At 44.4% G+C, this 21,607-nt stretch overlaps 1 pseudogene; it reads right to left on the reverse strand.

Annotated features, from left to right (window-relative positions):
- Positions 1-201: 201 nt before the first annotated feature.
- On the reverse strand, positions 202-21,099 carry LOC145010382 (26S proteasome non-ATPase regulatory subunit 8 homolog A-like; annotated as a pseudogene).
- Between the last annotated feature and the right edge of the window lie 508 nt (positions 21,100-21,607).

Below are 21,607 nucleotides of genomic sequence, written 5' to 3' on the forward strand. Positions count from 1 at the left end.
TTCTCAATGTTCACCATCATCACACCCATGACTTCTGAAACCTAGGCTTTCACCTCTGCAAGCTTGCTGACCTCTTGTGGATGGTTTACACAATATTGCATATGTTCCTTTCAGCTTGGGACCAAAGACAATGATGTGTGAGTAGATATTAGTAATAGAGGAGGGATATTAGAGATTAGAGAATAAAAGCAAAATGGTGTATTACCCGGATTCTTTGTTGAGACCGCTACCAACAACTATAACAGCTTTCCCACCTCCATATTTCTTAGTGAAATCGTCCTTCGCTCGCTCAAGAAAAGCCAGATGAACCTCTCTACCAACAGATTCAACCGCGACAACACAATATGCTTCATAATTCAATCACATGTTAAACATAGAGTTAGTCAACATGTGTTGAGAAAACTGCATGAGTCAAGTTCGTGGGTATTACGGAGCCCTTAGCCTCAGCACTCGAAATCATCCGGTGTGGTGGAGTCGGTGTTTTCTGGTTCCCCTTTGTTCTTGCGGCAAGTGAGTCGTCGATTTGATTTCGTGGAGATATGAGAGAGAAGAGGGATTTAGGGCTTCGAAGCACCCACCACAGAACATTGAAAGAATGAATCAGGGGAGCACAAATAACCTGAAATTTTGCTTCTTACCACAAAATTCATGAGAAACTCTAGACGTTCGAAGCACGAGGCACATGGAGCTGGTAGAAGGAGAGCGGTGGAAGAACTGGAACCTGGTTCAACCATATGGTGAGCAAATCGATTTCTAGGGTTCAGAAAGTAGAGATAGAACGAAATTGGAAGAACTTAAATAGTGAGAAGGAAAGAAGCAAAGAAGAAGGAAGAGTAAAGAACAGACGGGAAAGAAATAAAGAAAGAGAAACGAACCGTATTGGAGGAGAATGGCGGCAACCGACTTTGAGGAAGAGAAGATAAGCATCAGCACAAGTTACAGGGCAAAATAAGAAAGAAGAAGACTTAGGTGCTCTGCAAAATAAGAAAGGAGAACCTCTATGGCTAAAAAATAAAGAGAAAGAAGTTAACTGTTCACCAAGGTTTTAAGGTTTTATGTTATATATAATATCAATATCAATATCATTCCTATATTTATGGTCGATCCTACATTTATGGTTATTTGTTTTACTGCATATATACTGAAATTAAAAACATAAAAGTCGAGCATATCATTTCCTATAAATCAGGAATCAAATTAACCCAAATCGTTGACTTCTACAATGTAAACTACAATTTCGTTTTTTTTTCTGCAAATTTTCAAATTTAAATCAATTACCCACTAATCAAATTCATAAAAATCAGGAAGAAAATCTACAAAATAAAATACTTTTCTGCAATTAATAAATTTATTGTTCCTCATTTCTCTCTGCGTATTTATATGAAACCATCGAATTGCACATAATCTTCTACTGCTTTGCCCTCGAATTTGAGTTTCTTATCTGCTATAATGTCCGTAGATCCGGGCTAGTCAATATATAGATAATAGGGGTCGAAAACAACTTTTCGACAAAAGATTATTTAGAATAAATAATCTTAACCAAGTTGTAGAATATATCTCAAGGGTTCCGTACATATAAAGAACGCCGAAATCCGAGTTATAACGAATAAGTTATGGTTCGTCGAAGTTTTACGGCAAAACCGACACGACACCGAGAGACATAAATAGTGAATTTACGATGGATGACTTTTTAGCCTTAGAAATCTAAACAAAAGTTATAGTATATGTTAAACCAAGAACATACAAAAAAAACGCTCAAATCTGACTTCATATGAGAAAGTTATGAATTTTCTAAGATTTGGCTTAGCAGTGCACAACCCGAAACTCGAATTTTAGATCGAGCGGTTTTTGGCCTACGCGAACTAAATGATAATTGAATATCTCATTAATAGGAACTCAACGGTAAAAACTCTGACGAAAGAATAATCCGTATGTAGAAGTTATGAATTTTACGCGGACATTTAACAATATAATCTCCTCGTACTGTTATTTAAGATCGGTCGAGAATTAGTCGACGGAGTCAAAATGAAAGTTTTTGATCTTATATTTACCTATGTGTGGATATAAAGAACTTCAAAAACTAAGCTCGTATGTGAAAGTTATGGATTTTAGAAGTCGGAAGTGTGTTGTACGAAAATGGATGACGTGGCACAATCTTGACCATTGTTTTCTCCCCAAGTCTTGCCACCGGATGGTGACATGTGGCACCAAGTTCGGCCATATTTCACCCTCTAAATAGAATCTCTCACACCCTCATTTTCTTCACACCTTTACTATTATTTCTTCTCTTTACTCTCTCTCTAGAATTTCTCGCTAGCCCCAATCCCCACCCCCCCCCCCACCCCCGAAAAGCCTAGGGAACCTCCCTAGAACGAGGCAGGAGCCCCGGAGTGCTCAAAGGATCCGATAATAAGAGCTTTTTGGCTGGGAATGCTGCTCCAAGCAAAGCACGATTTTCTATAAAACCCGATGTAAGTGAGCTACGCCTACGCTATTTTTAATATAGTTTTTATTTAATTATAGTAACATTATTAGAAACTTATAATAAGTATTTGGGCTATTATTATGGGTTATATAAGTATTTTTTAATGCTTATATAATACTAATAATATCTAGACTATTAATTAGTCTCGGCGAATAATAGACTAAATTCTAGTGGTAATAATACTAGATTTTGTCGAAGAAAATTATTTTTAAGAAGCGAAGCGTTGTCTGAGTTCGAAATCACCACCTTTTCAAGTGAGTGCGTAGTTACTTTCATCTTACACATAGATATAAAGTATTTTATATAAATTACGTGCTATGTGTGCATATTATTTGAATACTTGTTGTCTATGTTGGATGAACGATTTTATACATGTTTTTAAAAGATTTAAACAGTACATTTATTTTATATCTACAAATATGTTGCTACTGAAACATGAGTAGATGAGATAGTTGGTGTGTGATGAAATAAAATGATGAGAGATAGGTGATGATAGAAATGTGATGATAATTAGGTAAATAGATGATGATGAATAGGTGATGTAGGATGAAATGAGATATCATAACCTTAACCAACAATGTGGCGATGTAGTCATCTACCAGAGTATAGATGGCGACCACGGACTATTATAGACAACCCTGTGGAAACACGAGCAGGCTCATAACCAGTAGGTGATGAATTACGAGTTCAGACGATGTTGTAACTACTTATTCATGTAATGATACTCTAACTGTTACTATGAATTTTGAGTTCAGACGATGTTGTAACTATGTATTCATGTGACGATACTCTAACCCCTTGCTATGAATTACGAGTTCAGGCGATGTTGTAACTACGTATTCATGCGATGATGCCCTAACCCTTGTTTGGCACGTATTGAGGGAGTAATCCCTGAAACAATATTGTCTATGCGATGTAGGCGATGATCCTTAGGGAGAGTCCTTAGGAATAAACATATAAGGAAATGCGATGTAAGGAGATGAGAGGTAAATATGATGAAAGAGACAATCCTTAGGATAAATCCTTAAGGAAGGTACTTAGGAATAAAGAAGATAATGGGGATGGGTAATTGGATTAATTGTTTGATGATTAAACATTATAAATATATTATTGTGGGTTGAAAACCCTATGTACTCACCAAGTTTCCCAACTTGACCACTCAGTTTACTTATATCATAGGTGACGAGGTAAAGTTAGATTACACTGAGAGATTAAGAAGATATAGATCACTAGTGTATATGAATGTAAGTTCTGTTTATACTTATGTTTCTGTATTGACGATGACATCCCCAATGTTTTAAAATGAATAAAAATGCATTTCTTCGGAAATGCTTTGATAATGAAATTATCATGTTTTTCTGGAAACAAATTCCACAATGTTTTTATTAAAAGAGGTACTCTGATTTTTATAAAGCATAAACAAAATCGGTCTTTTCTGGCTGTGAAAATGGGGATATCACATCTCCTCTGCTCTTCGATTTGCAGAAGTTTAGTAATACATTCTTTTCTATTGTTTTTTTCTTTTAACATCAAACTCCACATCAATTTCTGTAATTTTAATCATTCTTTGTTCTCTTTTATTTCTGTCATTATGTTGAGAATGTAATACTTTTTTTAACATCACCATGGAACATTGGCTAATGATGATAGTGTAACATCCCGGAATCGCAAGAGTAGAGTGGAGGGTTAAAAGAGTTTTGGAGGGCGACTCGGCGAGTCACATGGATGGACTCGGCGAGTCAGGTCGCGACTTTGGTCGCGTGTCAAATGGCCTACTCGGCGAGTCCAAAGATGGACTCGGCGAGTAGGTGCTGGGCGAAGAAAAACCCTAAATCCGGGGAATGAGCCCTATATAAAGATCATTATGTTCCTCCACAGCCTCCTTGATCCCCCCTTGAGTCCCAGAAACCCTAATTTCATGGAGGAACCCCCTTGTTGAGCAATTTGGAGCTTGGAGAGGTGCTTGTTGAAGAAATCTTGAAGGAGAAGTGGCTTGGATCAAAGGGCTTTGCTTGGATTCGAGTTTCATTGCTGTTGAGGCATCCTTTGGAGGTAATACTTTCTTTCTTGGGCTGTGTTTTCCTAGATTCTCATTTTGGGGTTGTGTGGGGAGCTTAGTTGTGTGGCATCTTGATGTTTGAAGGATGGATCTGAGGTTGCTACCTCAGATCTGGAGTGGAGAAGATCTTAAGAGCATTTAAGCCCCTGTTCTTGTGTTGTTAATGGAGCTATCATGTCCCAAACCTTAGTTCTAATGTGTATTATGCTTAGATCTTTATGGATTCACGTAAAGTTTGCCACTTTACGTGATGGATGGGTTGTAGGAGGCTAGATCTATGTTTTGGATCAATTGCATGGCCTGAGATGCTTCTCTATGGATTCAGACCGGTGGTACTCGACGAGTCACAAGGGTGGACTCGACGAGTTGCTTGAAGATGGCATGGAACTCGACGAGTTGGAAGAACAACTCGGCGAGTAGGTTGAAGATAGCCTTAGACTCGGCGAGTCTTGTCGAAGAGTCCCAATATTTCTGGTTGAGTCGATGAATCGGTGAGTCAAGGGATGACTCGGTGAGTTGGGTGCGAGTGGACTCAGAGTGGTCGGACTCGGCGAGTCTCGGGGTGACTCGGTGAGTCAGGTCGCGGATTGAGGGAAGTTTTGAGTTTGGGGACTCGACGAGTCATCGGGATGACTCGGCGAGTAGAGTCAGTCAGGGGTTGACCAGTTGTCTTCCAGGGGTATTTTGGTAAATAAGGTTATATATATTGAGTTGAATGTTTTGATGTTCAGTGAAGGAGCTCGTGTCAGAGTTCGGAGCAGCAGGATCTTATCCTTTAAGCCGGCAGTTTCGAGGTGAGTTATCCTCGCTATATCAACAGGGTCTAAGGCACCAAGGCCGGCCCTTTTATTGGATTGAGATTCGGATATGGTTAATATGTTATTGTTTGATGTGTCTGCATCCTGGTAGCTAGGATGGTACATGCTAGGAGACTTTGTTAAGGTCAGTTTCCCGATATAAAGAGTGATGCTATGCTAGTGACCGGTTAGGTCGGTAACCTGGTTAGGGTAATGATATGCTATGTGATCTGCTTGCTCGGTTTGTTGGCTATGACTGTTATATGATTGTATGTTTTGTGCACATGGTTGTTTGGACTGGAGATGGGTTGAGGCGGGTCCTGCTTTGTGTTGTAGGCCAAGATACCCAGGGCGGACCGGTTATCCCGAAGGCCCAGCGAGCGGTCCGGATAGGCTGTAGGCCCCGCGAGGGCGGACCAGACGTGCCGAGGCTCGAAGAGTGGACCAAGCTGACTGAAGGCCCGATGCGGGCGGACCAGTCACACTGTAGACTCAGAGAGTGGACCAGGTGGGTTGAAGGCCCGATACGGGCAGACCAACCCCACTGTAGACTCGAAGTACATGACTAGACCTGGAGGATGGATCCGGTGGACTGAAGGCCCGATACGGCGGACCAGTCACACAATAGACCCGATATGCATGGCTGTTCTATGTTCTGTTATGTATGTTTTATATGTTATGGGCCGGAAGGCAATATGTCTTGGACCGGAAGGTCGTAGCTTGGAAAGGCGTATATGTGGTTGGTGTTTTGGGGGTATCTCACTAAGCTTTCGGGCTTACAGTTGTGATTTAATGTTTTTCAAGTTCTTCAGGAGACTGTGGCAAGGCGAAGGCGTGATCGTACCGCTCCTCATGATTTTTTAGTAATGCGATTCTGGGAATACTCTAAATGATTTGTATTGAAAACCTTTTTGTAAACAATTTAGTGAAATCGGGTGGTTTTTGAAAAATTTAAATTGATTGTATTTTCGGTCGTTACAAGTTGGTATCAGAGCCTTGGTTTGAGTGAATTGGAGGAACACTTGTGTGACTCCAGTCTCAAATCGAGGAGGGTTTTCAAAAGAGAATTTAAAATGGTTTTCAAAATAAGTAAAGGAGGACACGGAGGTACGATCAGCCGGAGCCAGTAAGTAACCCCAAAATACCATACATGACAATTGTTTTATTGAGCTTTGATAGAATAGCATGCTAGAGTTAGGCTAGGGATCTTCAGGATTTCTTGATGAGTTGCCTGATTTATAATGCCTGCTACCCTAGGGTTCCTTGTGAGAGATTTATAGTGTTCCTCTAGTTGTGTAAGATCCGAAAAATACAACCAATTTAAATTTTTCAAAACAACCTGATTTTCACTAAATTGTTTACAAAAAGGTTTTCAATACAAATCATTTAGAGTATTCCCAGAATCACATTGCTATGTAATCATGAGGGGCGGTACGATTTCGTCTTTGCCTTGCCACAGACTCCTGAGAACCTGAAAACATGAAAACCACAACTGTAAGCCCGAAAGCTTAGTGAGATGCCCCCAAAATACCAACCACGTATACGCCCTTCCAGGCCACAACCTTTCATTCCAAAACATATCGCCTTCCGGCCCATAGCGTAATGCCTTCCGGCCCATAGCGTAATGCCTTCCGGCCCATATCATATCGCCTTCCGGCCCGCAACATAAAAGCATACATATCATGACAGAACATAAAACAACCAGGCACATAACATGTAATCATATAACAGTTCACAATTAGCAAATCGATCAACAGATCACATAACATATCATTACTCTAACCAAGATACCAGCCTAGCCGATCACTAGCATAACATCACCCTATGACTCAGCCAACATACTAATTATGCACATACGCCTTTCCAGGCCATGACCTTCCGGTCCACATCGCATTGTCTTCCGGCCCACAACATGTAATGCCTTCCGGTCATAACGTAACGCCTTCCGGCCCATATTCCGCAATATTATACAACAGATAATTACTCGGATTTCCATCCGATAAAAAGGGTCGGCCTTGGTGCCTTAAACCCTATAGATATAGTGAGGATAACTCACCTTGAAACTGCCGACTGAACAGATAACCCGAACTACTCCTATCCCTGATACGATCTCCACCACTGGACAGCCACCAATGCACTGAACTCAAAACCATAATCAACAATTACCAAAATACCCTTGGAAACCACTGGTCAACCCTTGGTCAAAGACTGGGTCAAATTCAACCCCTGACTGACCCTACTCGCCGAGTCAACCCTATGACTCGCCGAGTTCCCAACTTAAAACTTCACTCAATCCGCGACCTAACTCGCCGAGTCACCCCGAGACTCGCCGAGTCCAACAACTCTGAGTCCACTCGCACATAACTCACCGAGTCATCCTTTGACTCACCGATTCATCGACTCAACCAGAAATATTGGGACTTCCTCGACAAGACTCGCCGAGTCCAAATGGACTCGTCGAGTCCAAGGCTATCTTCAACCTACTCGCCGAGTTGTTCCTCCAACTCGTCGAGTTCCAGGCCATCTTCAAGCAACTCGTCGAGTCCACCCATGTGACTCGTCAAGTACCACCGGTCTGAATCCATACAGAAGCATCTCAGGCCATGCAATTGCTCCAAAACATAGATCCAACCTCCTATAATCCATCCATCACGTAAAGTGGCAAACTTTACGTGAATCTAAAGAGATCTAGGCCTTATTCACCTAAGAACCAAGGTTTGGGACATGGTAGCTCCATTAACAACACAAGAACAGGGGCTTTAATGCTCTAAAGATCTTCTCCACTCCAGATCTGAGGTAGCAACCTCAGATCCATCCTCCAACATCAAGATGCCACACAACCAAGCACCCCACTCAACCCCAAAATGAGAAACTAGGAAGATACAGCCCAAGAACGAAAGCATTACCTCCAAAAGATGCCTCAATAGCAACCAAACTCGAATCCAAGCAAAGCCCTTTGATCCAAGTCACTTCTCCTTCAAGATTTCTTCCACCAACACCTCTCCAAGCTCTAATTTGCTCAATAATGGGACTCTCCACGAATTTAGGGTTTCTGGGACTCAAGGGGGGAATAAGGGAGGCTGTGGAGGGGCATAATGCTCTTTATATAGGGCTCAACCCCGAAAATTAGGGTTTTCTCCATACAGCACCTACTCGCCGAGTCCATCTCTGGACTCGCTGAGTAGGCCACTTGATACGCGACCATAGTCGCGACCTGACTCGCCGAGTCTATCCATGGACTCGCCGAGTCACCCTACGAAACTTACACTTTTAGTCCTTCAACTCTACTCTTGCGATTCCGGGATGTTACAATTCTCCCCCACTTAAATTAGGCTTCACCCTCGAAGCCTGCAGCAACTCAACTCCAAAGATGTTCCCACAACGTGCCATCTGGCCTTAACCGGACCAGGTCCCACAAGGCATACCCGTCGAAACTCGAACGCACTTTCCCTTCCCTTACGGTGTCCTGACCACCGTCTCTAACTGGGCACCGACAGTAGCCTCTGATAATCACACTCAATAACCGAAAAATACCCAAGATGCATCACTGTCCCAAATCTTCAACAATCATACGACTCATAAGGGCTAGAAAACCATGAACCATAGGATTCCCGATCCGAATCCCACTCTATCCATTCCATGACGACAGAAAGACCCATTCTTCCATTCCGGAGCAACTCCCGCGAGTTCTCCTCTCGCAATCACACACACATGTTGATCTAGCTCTAGCACCCTCAGGTTTGGAAAACCTGATACACTGATGATATCCTCAAACATCCTTCCAGGATGAACCGCTAATACATACCCAAAACCCTGATCAAAATTACACTGAGAGTTCAAGACTCTCTCCCTGCATCATTTCCGAGCCTCTTGGCTCTACACCTGCGGAATTCCCTTCGCAACCTCAACAGGCATCCAAACCGGATAAGCTCCTATTCCACTGCCGTAAACATGCTGCTCAAACCATACTCGAAGTACTCGATTCATAACTTTGCTCTGCCATTTTTACTTCCGTGACTTGCACTCCCTCTCGGAGTTACACCTCCCTCTCTCTTCCTTTACCAAGGAAACCACTCGACCACATTGTCACTCCGATAAGTGCCACGGTGCTCGCCCAACGCTACACCACCCTCTCATAGTGTATCCGCTATCCATCCAACACACATATTATGACTCTCATCGCAGGGGACCCTCAAGCCCATGCACTATCTCAACTCACCAAGATCACTACCCGGGGCCAGACCTTCTAATGCAAACACACTACGACATACCCAATCCATATCCTCAAACTGATCCAATAATACCTGCAGAGTCTTCAGCATGACTGGACCGTCTTACCAGGCCTTCAGTCCATTCTGGACCGCTCAACAAGCATTCATCATTCCGAGCTATCGCCCCCGGAAATCCTCCCATGCATACCGTTCTAGCCCTCTAGGGGTTTCCGAACTCTAATTCCATCATGCATACTCGATCCCGGCCTACTCCCAGACCTCCACAATCAAATGCCCTAGGTCGGTATTCCTGCCCTGCATGCCCGACACTCGCTCCTATCAGCCTATACTCTGGGCTGACAGAACACTGCTGAATCCCAACAGCTAAGCACTCTAAAATACTTATCGATCTCCCAGAGAGTTCTCCAACTCTCCCCTACTTATAGCACTGATTAACAACCATCGGTCACCATCACCGACCTTCCAGAACAATCCTGCACAAAGAGAACACTTACACGCGGACTGCTTCCCACAAGCATAAATAACCTCAACGAGATCTGATATCAACACTGATTAACCCGCTCGAAAGAAACTCAAACTGTATCTAACCACTCCTCGGGAAGCCGATGTTACCCGACCTTCAACCCAATGTCGCATCTCCACTAATAACCCTCACGAATGATAACCAACGAAAGCACAAAACACCAAAATATAACCATACCCAAACCTCAGGGAACAACGGATACCAAGATGAAAACCCGAAACACAATCCATAACCTTGCCAAACCCTCAAGGAACAACGGATGCCAAGACGAAAACCCGAATCACAAATCCATAACCATGCCAAACCCTCAAGGAACAACGGATGCCAAGACGAAAACCCGAATCACAAATTCATAACCAGAACCTCAACCTGCAAAACGACGAATACCGCATCAAAACCACACAAAGATACCAGCACAAACAATACACCACAATAATCGCAAGATAACATGACATCCAGAAAGAAACATATCCGCAGCTGCATCCAGCACTGCTCTGACCTCCTCTGCCGCAAGCTAATAAGCACGACCCTAAGCCCTTGGGGGCTCCGCTCCACCTTGACCTTCTCCTGAAATCCTCAAAGTGGCCGGTGCTGGAGCCTGCACCGGTCCCATGGAAAACTGTGGACAGTTGACCCTCATACGTCCAATCTGACGACAATGATAGCAAATCCTCAAATCCCGAACCGGCACTGACCGCCGACAATCCCTCGCATAGTGTCCCTCCTTGCCGCACTTGCAGCATGCACCACCGGACCTGCAATTTCCGGTGTGACTCCTCCCACACTTCCCACAAGTGTGGCTGCTCTGATCCCCCATCCTGAAATCAACGATCTTACACCGTTTCGTTGCCGGCTCCAACTGAACTGGAGCTTGCCTCAGCTCACGCAACTGCAACTCAATCTCTAACTCACGCCGTCGGGCGGCCTCCTGCAACTCCAACAATGTCCCACACCTCCGTGTGGACACAAACTGTCTGATGTCTCTCTTTAGCATACTCAGATATCGGGACATCTGAGCCTGCTCCGAAGCGAACTCAGGGCAGAACATCACCCTCTCAGTGAACATTCTGGTGATTTACGTCACCGACTCCGAATCCTGCTTCAGCTCGAGGAACTCCCGAGCCAACCTCTCCCTCTCCACCTGCGGAACATAACGAGTGCTGAACATCTCTCTGAACTGATCCCATGAAATCGCAGCCCTCTGCGCATCCGAATATGACCCCGTGGTCAACCTCCACTAATCCTTTGCCCCGAGCCTCAACAGGTTCAGAGCACACCTCACCCTCAAATCGGCAGGGCATGAACACATGAAGAAACACCCCTCCACGTCCGATAACCATCTCATAGCAACAATCGGGTTCTGAACAACATCAAAGGTGGGAGGCTCCGTATTATCGAAGTCCCGATACTGAAAATCCCTATCAGCTCCTCCCCTACTGTTGCTACAGCCACTGTAGCCGCCGCGGCAGCCGTTTCCGCGAGAGCCGCATAGCGCTCATCAAAGTACTCAACCATGGCGGTCTTGATCGACCCAAACAATGCCGACAACTCAGCCCGGAACAATGCAGCAACCTCATCATGCAGGATCTCGCGGATCCTCGCATCCAACTCGCACGAGCTCATCTGACCAATAATCTCGGGCAATACTGACCCGTCCACAACTCCTCTTCCTGCACCCGATCCTGACCCGGATCCACTTCCAGCATGCATCGAAATCTCCATACTGAAAATATATTAGAAAACCTCAGACTCTTCCCACTATCCCGGGAACCGACTCTCAACCCAACCCTAGAGGTCATGGTTTCCCTGATACGCGTATGGTTCCTGTGCTTTCAGTAGTACGGGCCCATACTACCTTCCACACCAACCCATATTTGTATGAAGTACTACCACAACACCCTAGAGAAACATGCATAACAACGCTCAACCCTCACCACTAGGGGAACACTGAGAATCTCCCATAAGGAACCCTAGGCTACAGGCATCACAATCAGGCAACATTAACACGAATTCCTGAAGATCCCTAGCCTAACTCTAGCATGTTGTTCTATGAAAACTCAATAAAACAATGTCATGAATGGTAATTTGGGGTTACTTACTGGCTCCGGCTGATCGTACCTCCGCATCCTCCTTTTACTACATTTTAAAACCATTTTAAATTCTCTTTTGAAAACCCTCCTCGATTTGAGACTGGAGTCACACAAGTGTTCCTCCAATTCACTCAAACCAAGGCTCTGATACCAACTTGTAAGATCCGAAAAATACAACCAATTTAAATTTTTCAAAACAACCTGATTTTCACTAAATTGTTTACAAAAAGGTTTTCAATACAAATCATTTAGAGTATTCCCAGAATCACATTGCTACGTAATCATGAGGGGCGGTACGATTTCGTCTTTGCCTTGCCACAGACTCCTGAGAACCTGAAAACATAAAAACCACAACTGTAAGCCCGAAAGCTTAGTGAGATGCCCCCAAAATACCAACCACGTATACGCCCTTCCAGGCCACAACCTTTCGGTCCAAAACATATCGCCTTCCGGCCCATAGCGTAATGCCTTCCGGCCCATAACACATAGCCTTCCGGCCCATATCATATCACCTTCCGGCCCGCAACATAAAAGCATACATATCATGACAGAACATAAAACAACCAGGCACATAACATGTAATCATATAACAGTTCACAGTTAGCAAATCGATCAACAGATCACATAACATATCATTACTCTAACCAAGATACCAGCCTAGCCGATCACTAGCATAACATCACCCTACGACTCAGCCAACATACTAATTATGCACATACGCCTTTCCAGGCCATGACCTTCCGGTCCACATCGCATTGTCTTCCGGCCCACAACATGTAATGCCTTCCGGTCATAACGTAACGCCTTCCGGCCCATATTCCGCAATATCATACAACAGATAATTACTCGGATTTCCATCCGATAAAAAGGGTCGGCCTTGGTGCCTTAAACCCTATAGATATAGTGAGGATAACTCACCTTGAAACTGCCGACTGAACAAATAACCCGAACTACTCCTATCCCTGATACGATCTCCACCACTGGACAGCCACCAATGCACTGAACTCAAAACCATAATCAACAATTACCAAAATACCCTTGGAAACCACTGGTCAACTCTTGGTCAAAGACTGGGTCAAATTCAACCCCTGACTGACCCTACTCGCCGAGTCAACCCTATGACTCGCCGAGTTCCCAACTTAAAACTTCACTCAATCCGCGACCTAACTCGCCGAGTCACCCCGAGACTCGCCGAGTCCAACAACTCTGAGTCCACTCGCACATAACTCACCGAGTCATCCTTTGACTCACCGATTCATCGACTCAACCAGAAATATTGGGACTTCCTCGACAAGACTCGCCAAGTCCAAATGGACTCGTCGAGTCCAAGGCTATCTTCAACCTACTCGCCGAGTTGTTCCTTCAACTCGTCGAGTTCCAGGCCATCTTCAAGCAACTCGTCGAGTCCACCCATGTGACTCGTCAAGTACCACCGGTCTGAATCCATACAGAAGCATCTCAGGCCATGCAATTGCTCCAAAACATAGATCCAACCTCCTATAATCCATCCATCACGTAAAGTGGCAAACTTTACGTGAATCTAAAGAGATCTAGGCCTTATTCACCTAAGAACCAAGGTTTGGGACATGGTAGCTCCATTAACAACACAAGAACAGGGGCTTTAATGCTCTAAAGATCTTCTCCACTCCAGATCTGAGGTAGCAACCTCAGATCCATCCTCCAACATCAAGATGCCACACAACCCAGCACCCCACTCAACCCCAAAATGAGAAACTAGGAAGATACAGCCCATGAACGAAAGTATTACCTCCAAAAGATGCCTCAATAGCAACAAAACTTGAATCCAAGCAAAGCCCTTTGATCCAAGTCACTTCTCCTTCAAGATTTCTTCCACCAACACCTCTCCAAGCTCTAATTTGCTCAATAATGGGACTCTCCACGAATTTAGGGTTTCTGGGACTCAAGGGGGGAATAAGGGAGGCTGTGGAGGGGCATAATGCTCTTTATATAGGGCTCAACCCCAAAAATTAGGGTTTTCTCCATACAGCACCTACTCGCCGAGTCCATCTTTGGACTCGCCGAGTAGGCCACTTGATACGCGTCCTTAGTCGCGACCTAACTCGCCGAGTCTATCCATGGACTCGCCGAGTCACCCTACGAAACTTATACTTTTAGTCCTTCAACTCTACTCTTGCGATTCCGGGATGTTACAAGTTGTGAGGATAGAGCGTTGTTATGTATGTCGCTAGGGTGTTGTGGAAGTACTTCATACAAATATGGGTAGGTGTGGAAGGTAGTATGGGCCCATACTACCGAAAGCACGGACCCATACGCGTATCAGGGAAACCATGACCTCTAGGGTTGGGATGAGAGCTGGTTCCCGGGATAGTGGGGAAATGTCTGAGATTTTGGTGTTTTATTTTCAGTATGGAGATATCAGGGCACGCTGGGAGTGGATCCGGGTCAGGAGAGGGAGCAGGAGAGGGAGTTCCGGGTAGGTCTGTACAGCCCGAGGTTGTCATTCAGATGAGTACGCACGAGTTGGATGCTAGGATTCGTGAGATCCTGCATGATGAGGTTGCTGCATTGTTTCGGGCTGAGCTGCCGGAGTTGTTTGGGTCGTTCAAGGCCACCATGGTGGAGTATTTTGATAAGCGCTATGCGGCTCTCACGGAGACGGCTGCCGCGGCAGCTACAGCAGCTGTAGCAGCGGTAGGGGGAGGAGCTAGTAGAGGTTTTCAGTATCGGGACTTCGATAATACGAAGCCTCCCACTTTTGATGGAGTTCAGGATCCGATCGTTGCTATGAGATGGTTATCAGATGTGGAGGGATGTTTCTTCACGTGTTCATGCCCTGCTGATCAGAGGGTGAGGTGCGCTCTGAACCTGTGAAGGCTCGGGGCAAAGGATTGGTGGAGATTGACCACGGGGTCGTACTCGGATGCGCAGAGGGCTGCGATTTCATGGGATCAGTTTCGAGAGATGTTCAGCACTCGTTATGTTCCGCAGGTCGAGAGGGAGAGGTTGGCTCAGGAGTTCTTGGAGCTGAAACAGGATTCGGAGTCGGTGACGGAAATCACCAGGATGTTTACTGAGAGGGCGATGTTTTGCCCTGAGTTCGCTTCGGAGCAGGCTCAGATGTCCCGATATCTGAGTATGCTAAAGAGAGACATCAGGCAGTTTGTTTCTGCGCAGAGGTGCGAGACTTTGCTGGAGTTGCAGGAGGCCGCCAGGTGGCGTGAGTTAGAGATTGAGTTGCAGATGCGTGAGCTAAGGCAAGCTTCGGTTCAGTCACAGACGGCGATGGAACGGTCTAAGACCGTTGATTCCAGGATGGGAGATCAGGGTAGCCACGTCTGTGGAAAGTGTGGAAGGGGTCATGCCAGAGTTTTTCGGTCCGGTGGAGCATGCCGCAAGTGCGGAAAGGAGGGACACTATGCGAGGGATTGTCGGCAGTCAGTGCCGGTTCGGGATTTGAGGATATGCTATCATTGTCATCAGGTTGGACATTTGAGGGTCAACTGTCCACGGCTTGCTGCAGGACCGGTGCAGGCTCCAGCACCGGCTACGTTGAGGATCACATGTGGAGGTCAGGATGGAGCGGAGCCCCCAAGGGCTTAGGGTCGTGTTTTTCAGCTTGCTGTTGTGGGTATGTTTCTTTCTGTTGTTTTGATTATTTGTGATTATTGTGGAGTATTGATATCTGCTAGTTTCGTTGGATGGTTATGGAATTGCGTTTCGGGTTTTCGTGTGGTATCCGTTGTTCCCTGAGGGTTTGGTGAGTTGTGTTCGAGACTTCGTTTTGGTATCCTTTGTTCCCTGAAGGATCGATATGGTTATGGATTAGTACTTCGAGCTATCGTTGATTATCTTTGTGAGGATTGGTGGCGGATGCGGCGTTGGTTTGAAGGTCGGGTAGATTCTGCAGTCTGAGGAATGGATATTTGAAGATTGGGTTCCTTTCGAGCGGGTTGTTCAGTGTGGAAACATGATTTTTATGGAAGTTGTTAACGCCGGGGAGAAACATTTTGCGTGTAAGTGTTGGTCTTCTGCAAGGTTGCTTTGGGAGATCGGTGATGGCGAACGGTGATTAACTGTCAGTGTCTTAAGTGGGGGAGGATCGGAAATTCTCTGGATGGTCGTTAGGCTTGAGAGGTTGCTTAGCTGCTTGGGGAATTCAACGGTATTTCTAGCAGCCGAGAGCAGGCTCGTATGGGTGAGTAACAGGCATGCGGGGCGGAATACAGACCTAGGGCATTTGATTGTGGAAGGCCTGGGAGCAAGCCGGGATCGAGCATGTAAGATGGAGATAGAGTTCGGAACCCCTAGAGGGCTAGAACGACATGCATGGGAAGATTTCCCGAAGAGATAGCTCGGGATGATGAATGCTTGTTGAGCGGTCCGGATAGACTGAAGGCTGGTAGGCGTACTAGTCATGCCGAAGGCTCGGAGGACGGTCCAGTCAGATTGGCTGAAGGTTCTGAGAGTGGTCCAGATTGGCTGAAGGCCTGGGGAGGCGGTCCAGTCATGCTGAAGACTCTGCGAGTACTGTTGGATCGATTCGAGGTTATGGGTTGCATATGTTGCAGTGTGATTACATTGGGAGGTCTAGCCTCGGGTGGCGATCTTGATCAGTGAAGGTAGTGCATGGGCTTGAGAGTCCCTGCGATGAGAGTCAGAGTAGTAGTGATGTATGGATGTCGGGTACGCTTTAAAGAGGTAGTGTAGCGTGTGGTGAGCACCATAGTACCTGTCATGGTGATAGGGCGGACGAGTGGTTTTCTTGGTAAGGAAAGAGGGAGGAATGGAATTCCGAAAGGGAGTGCGAATTCACGGAAGTGAAAGCGGCAGTGTAGAGTTGTGATTGGAGTGGTCCGTCGATAGTTTTTGAGTTGCGTGTTTGCGGCAGTAGAATAAAAGCTCATTCGACTTGAGATGTCTGCTCAGGGCGCGGAGGGAATTCCGCAGGCGTAGAGCCAGGGAGAGGGGTTCGGAAGGGATGCAGGGAGAGAGTCTTGGACTCTCAGTGAGATCCTGATCAGGGTTTTGGGTATGCATTAGCGGTTCATCCTGGAAGGATGTTTGGGGATATCATCAGTGTATCGGGTTTTCCAAATCTGAGGGTGCTAGAGCTAGATCAGCATGTGTGTGTGATTGCGAGAGGAGAACTCGGGGAGTTGCTCCGGAATTAAAGAATGGGTCTTTCTGTCGTCATGGAATGGGTAGAGCGGGATTCGGATCGGGGATCCGATGGTCCATGGTTTCCTAGCCATATGAGTCAAGTGAATGATGAGAATTGGAGCAGTAAGGCATCGTGGGAATTTCTCGGTTGTTGAGTGCGGCTATCGGAGGGTACAGCTGGTGCCCGGGTTGAGTAGGTGGTTGGGACACTGCATGAGAGGAGAAAGTGAGCTTCTGGTTTCTATGGTTGTGCCTTGAGGGACCTGGTCCGGTTAAAGTCAGGTGGCGCGTCGAGGGAAGTATTTTGAAGTTGAGATGCCGTAGGCTTCGAGGACGAAGCCTAATTTAAGTGGGGGAGAATTGTAACATCCCGGAATCGCAAGAGTAGAGTGGAGGGTTAAAAGTGTAAGTTTTGGAGGGCGACTCGGCGAGTCACATGGATGGACTCGGCGAGTCAGGTCACGACTTTGGTCGCGTGTCAAATGGCCTACTCGGCGAGTCCAAAGATGGACTCGGCGAGTAGGTGTTGGGCGAAGAAAAACCCTAAATCCGGGGAATGAGCCCTATATAAAGATCATTATGTTCCTCCACAGCCTCCTTGATCCCCCCCCCCCCCCTTGAGTCCCAGAAACCCTAATTTCGTGGAGGAACCCCGTTGTTGAGCAATTTGGAGCTTGGAGAGGTGCTTGTTGAAGAAATCTTAAAGGAGAAGTGGCTTGGATCAAAGGGCTTTACTTGGATTCGAGTTTCATTGTTGTTGAGGCATCCTTTGGAGGTAATACTTTCTTTCTTGGGCTGTGTTTTCCTAGATTCTCATTTTGGGGTTGTGTGGGGAGCTTAGTTGTGTGGCATCTTGATGTTTGAAGGATGGATCTGAGGTTGCTACCTCAGATCTGGAGTGGAGAAGATCTTAAGAGCATTTAAGCCCCTGTTCTTGTGTCGTTAATGGAGCTATCATGTCCCAAACCTTAGTTCTAATGTGTATTATGCTTAGATCTTCATGGATTCACGTAAAGTTTGCCACTTTACGTGATGGATGGGTTGTAGGAGGCTAGATCTATGTTTTGGATCAATTGCATGGCCTGAGATGCTTCTGTATGGATTCAGACCAGTGGTACTCGACGAGTCACAAGGGTGGACTCGACGAGTTGCTTGAAGATGGCCTGGAACTCAACGAGTTGGAAGAACAACTCGGCGAGTAGGTTGAAGATAGCCTTAGACTCGGCGAGTCTGTTCTTGGACTCGGCGAGTCTTGTCGAAGAGTCCCAATATTTCTGGTTGAGTCGATGAATCGGTGAGTCAAGGGATGACTCGGTGAGTTGGGTGCGAGTGGAATCAGAGTGGTTGGACTCGGCGAGTCTCGGGGTGACTCGGCGAGTCAGGTCGCGGATTGAGGGAAGTTCTGAGCTTGGGGACTCGACAAGTCATCGGGATGACTCGGCGAGTAGAGTCAGTCAGGGGTTGACCAGTTGTCTTCCAGGGGTATTTTGGTAAATAAGGGTATATATATATATATATATATATATATATATATATATATATATATATATATATTGAGTTGAATTTTTTGATGTTCAGTGAAGGAGCTCGTGTCAGAGTTCGGAGCAGCGGGATCTTATCCTTTCAGCCGGCAGTTTTGAGGTGAGTTATCCTCACTATATCAACAGGGTCTAAGGCACCAAGGTCGGCCCTTTTATTGGATTGAGATTCGGATATGGTTAATATGTTATTGTTTGATGTGTCTGCATCCTGGTAGCTAGGATGGTACATGCTAGGAGACCTTGTTAAGGTCAGTTTCCCGATATAAAGAGTAATGCTATGCTAGTGACCGGTTAGGTCGGTAACCTGGTTAGGGTAATGATATGCTATGTGATCTGCTTGCTCGGTTTGTTGACTATGACTGTTATATGATTGTATGTTTTGTGCACATGGTTGTTTGGACTGGAGATGGGTTGAGGCGGGTCCTGCTTTGTGCTGTAGGCCAAGATACCCAGGGCGGACCGGTTATCCCGAAGGCCCAGCGAGCGGTCCGGATAGGCTGTAGGCCCCGCGAGGGCGGACCAGACGTGCCGAGGCTTGGAGAGTGGACCAGGTCGACTGAAGGCCCGATGCGGGCGGACCAGTTACACTGTAGACTCAGAGAGTGGACCAGGTGGGTTGAAGGCCCGATACGGGTGGACCAACCCCACTGTAGACTCAAAGGACATGACTAGACCTGGAGGATGGATCCGGTGGACTAAAGGCCCGATACAGCGGACCAGTCACACAGTAGACCCGATATGCATGGCTGTTCTATGTTCTGTTATGTATGTTTTATATGTTATGGGTCGGAAGGCAATATGTCTTGGACCGGAAGGTCATAGCCTGGAAAGGCGTATATGTGGTTGGTGTTTTGGGGGTATCTCACTAAGCTTTCGGGCTTACAGTTGTGGTTTAATGTTTTTCAGGTTCTTCAGGAGACTTTTGCAAGGCGAAGGCGTGATCGTACCGCTCCTCATGATTTTGTAGTAATGCGATTCTGGGAATACTCTAAATGATTTGTATTGAAAACCTTTTTGTAAACAATTTAATGAAATCGGGTTGTTTTTGAAAATTTTAAATTGATTGTATTTTCGGTCGTTACAGATAGTCCTTTGTTTGTTGAACATATGTATTTGTATTTTGGTTTGAAGTCTGATATTTTTATCACAACCCATAAAATTACATCTCTGCTTTTTTTTTTAACGATACTAAATATGTATGTATGCTGATGGTGTTTTGGTCTTTTAACAAAAAAAGAAAAAGAAAAAATGAAATTGAATTTCTTTCATCCGCCCTTGGGACTGAAAAAATTCATAAAATATGAAACTTGAAGAAATCTAGTGAAATTGAATGCCATTTGCAACAAAACACACCGTGGAATGGATTCTCGAATTCCAATTCCAATTCTGTCGGAATCCACCCACAAACCAAACACATCTTAATAGTAAGAGTAATGCAAAATCTAGTTATTACTATTACAATTGTATAGGAAAACTGAAAAATTGAAATAAAGAATGTAACCTCTTTAATATAATGAAAAAGATCTTGGTCTGAGGAACTCAATAACATTTCTTGTAGATCGTTAACTGTTAGAAATTCATACGCCTTCTCACTGCACCCAACAATCTCATCCCTGTAAATGAATTTACAAAATCATAATATAATTATTGTTCATAAACTAAAAAAAATGAAATGCACCCAACAATTGTTACCTGACTGTTCTAGGCAAAAGATCCATGCTTCATACAACTGTTTTCAAGACCATTTGCTCAAAGAAAATGTAATTCAGTGTGAAACTCTGCAATTCTTTTCTGAACAAATATTCTCAAAAGCTTCAGACCCAAGATTTTGTACTCTTGGGGAGATTGTGTAAGGCGACCACTGTTTTTCGAACAATAAAGTAAAAATCAATTATGACTAATGATTTAGGAACACAAACATTCATAAGAAAAATAAAAAAGATTAGATCAGACTATAAATACCCAGTATAATAAGGTTTTAGCTGAAAATCTATCTCAAATGCATCTTGATCTTCCATGTTTACACTAAGCACAACAAAATTCTAATAGATATCCCCTGAAATTGACCGATTAATCAAATTATATACTTATACTATGAATAAAATGTTACTTGATCTCAATAGATTGAAGGAAGATGAAAAGAAATGCAAGTTGTTGAACACTTACTTGCTATGGTTATGGTTAACTATTGAACTGCATTAAAAGTTTCCTCAAACAACGGAGGAAGTCTTTTGAATTATCAACAATATGGAATGGAATAGAATAAATTTTCATTCCATTCCGTCAAACAAACAACATAATTGACAATTCCATTCCCAGACAAAAAATCATCAATAGCATTTCTTCTATGCAGGTTTTACCCTGAAACTTCAAATAAATAAATTAATAATTAAATAAAAAAAAAAACTATTCGAAGTTCATATATATATATATATATATATATATATATATATATATATATATATATATATATATATATATATATATATATATATATATATAATCAAATTACTTTGCGGGTTACAGAATTTAAGATGATTTCTACAAAGATAGCGATTGTTACTCATATCATTGAAAGTAAATAATTAAAAAAATTATATTTTATTTTGAATATATACAATAAAGATTCGTCTCCTAATTTATAGCATTTTCGAATTCAAAAATTGAAACTATATTTTCTCAAAGCTTACAAATTACATGATCATTTCAAATACAGACAATATTCTTTTCGTTTTAAG

Source organism: Lactuca saligna, chromosome 8, assembly GCF_052625555.1.
Source record: "Lactuca saligna cultivar CGN05327 chromosome 8, ASM5262555v1, whole genome shotgun sequence".
NCBI classification, from domain to species: domain Eukaryota; kingdom Viridiplantae; phylum Streptophyta; class Magnoliopsida; order Asterales; family Asteraceae; genus Lactuca; species Lactuca saligna.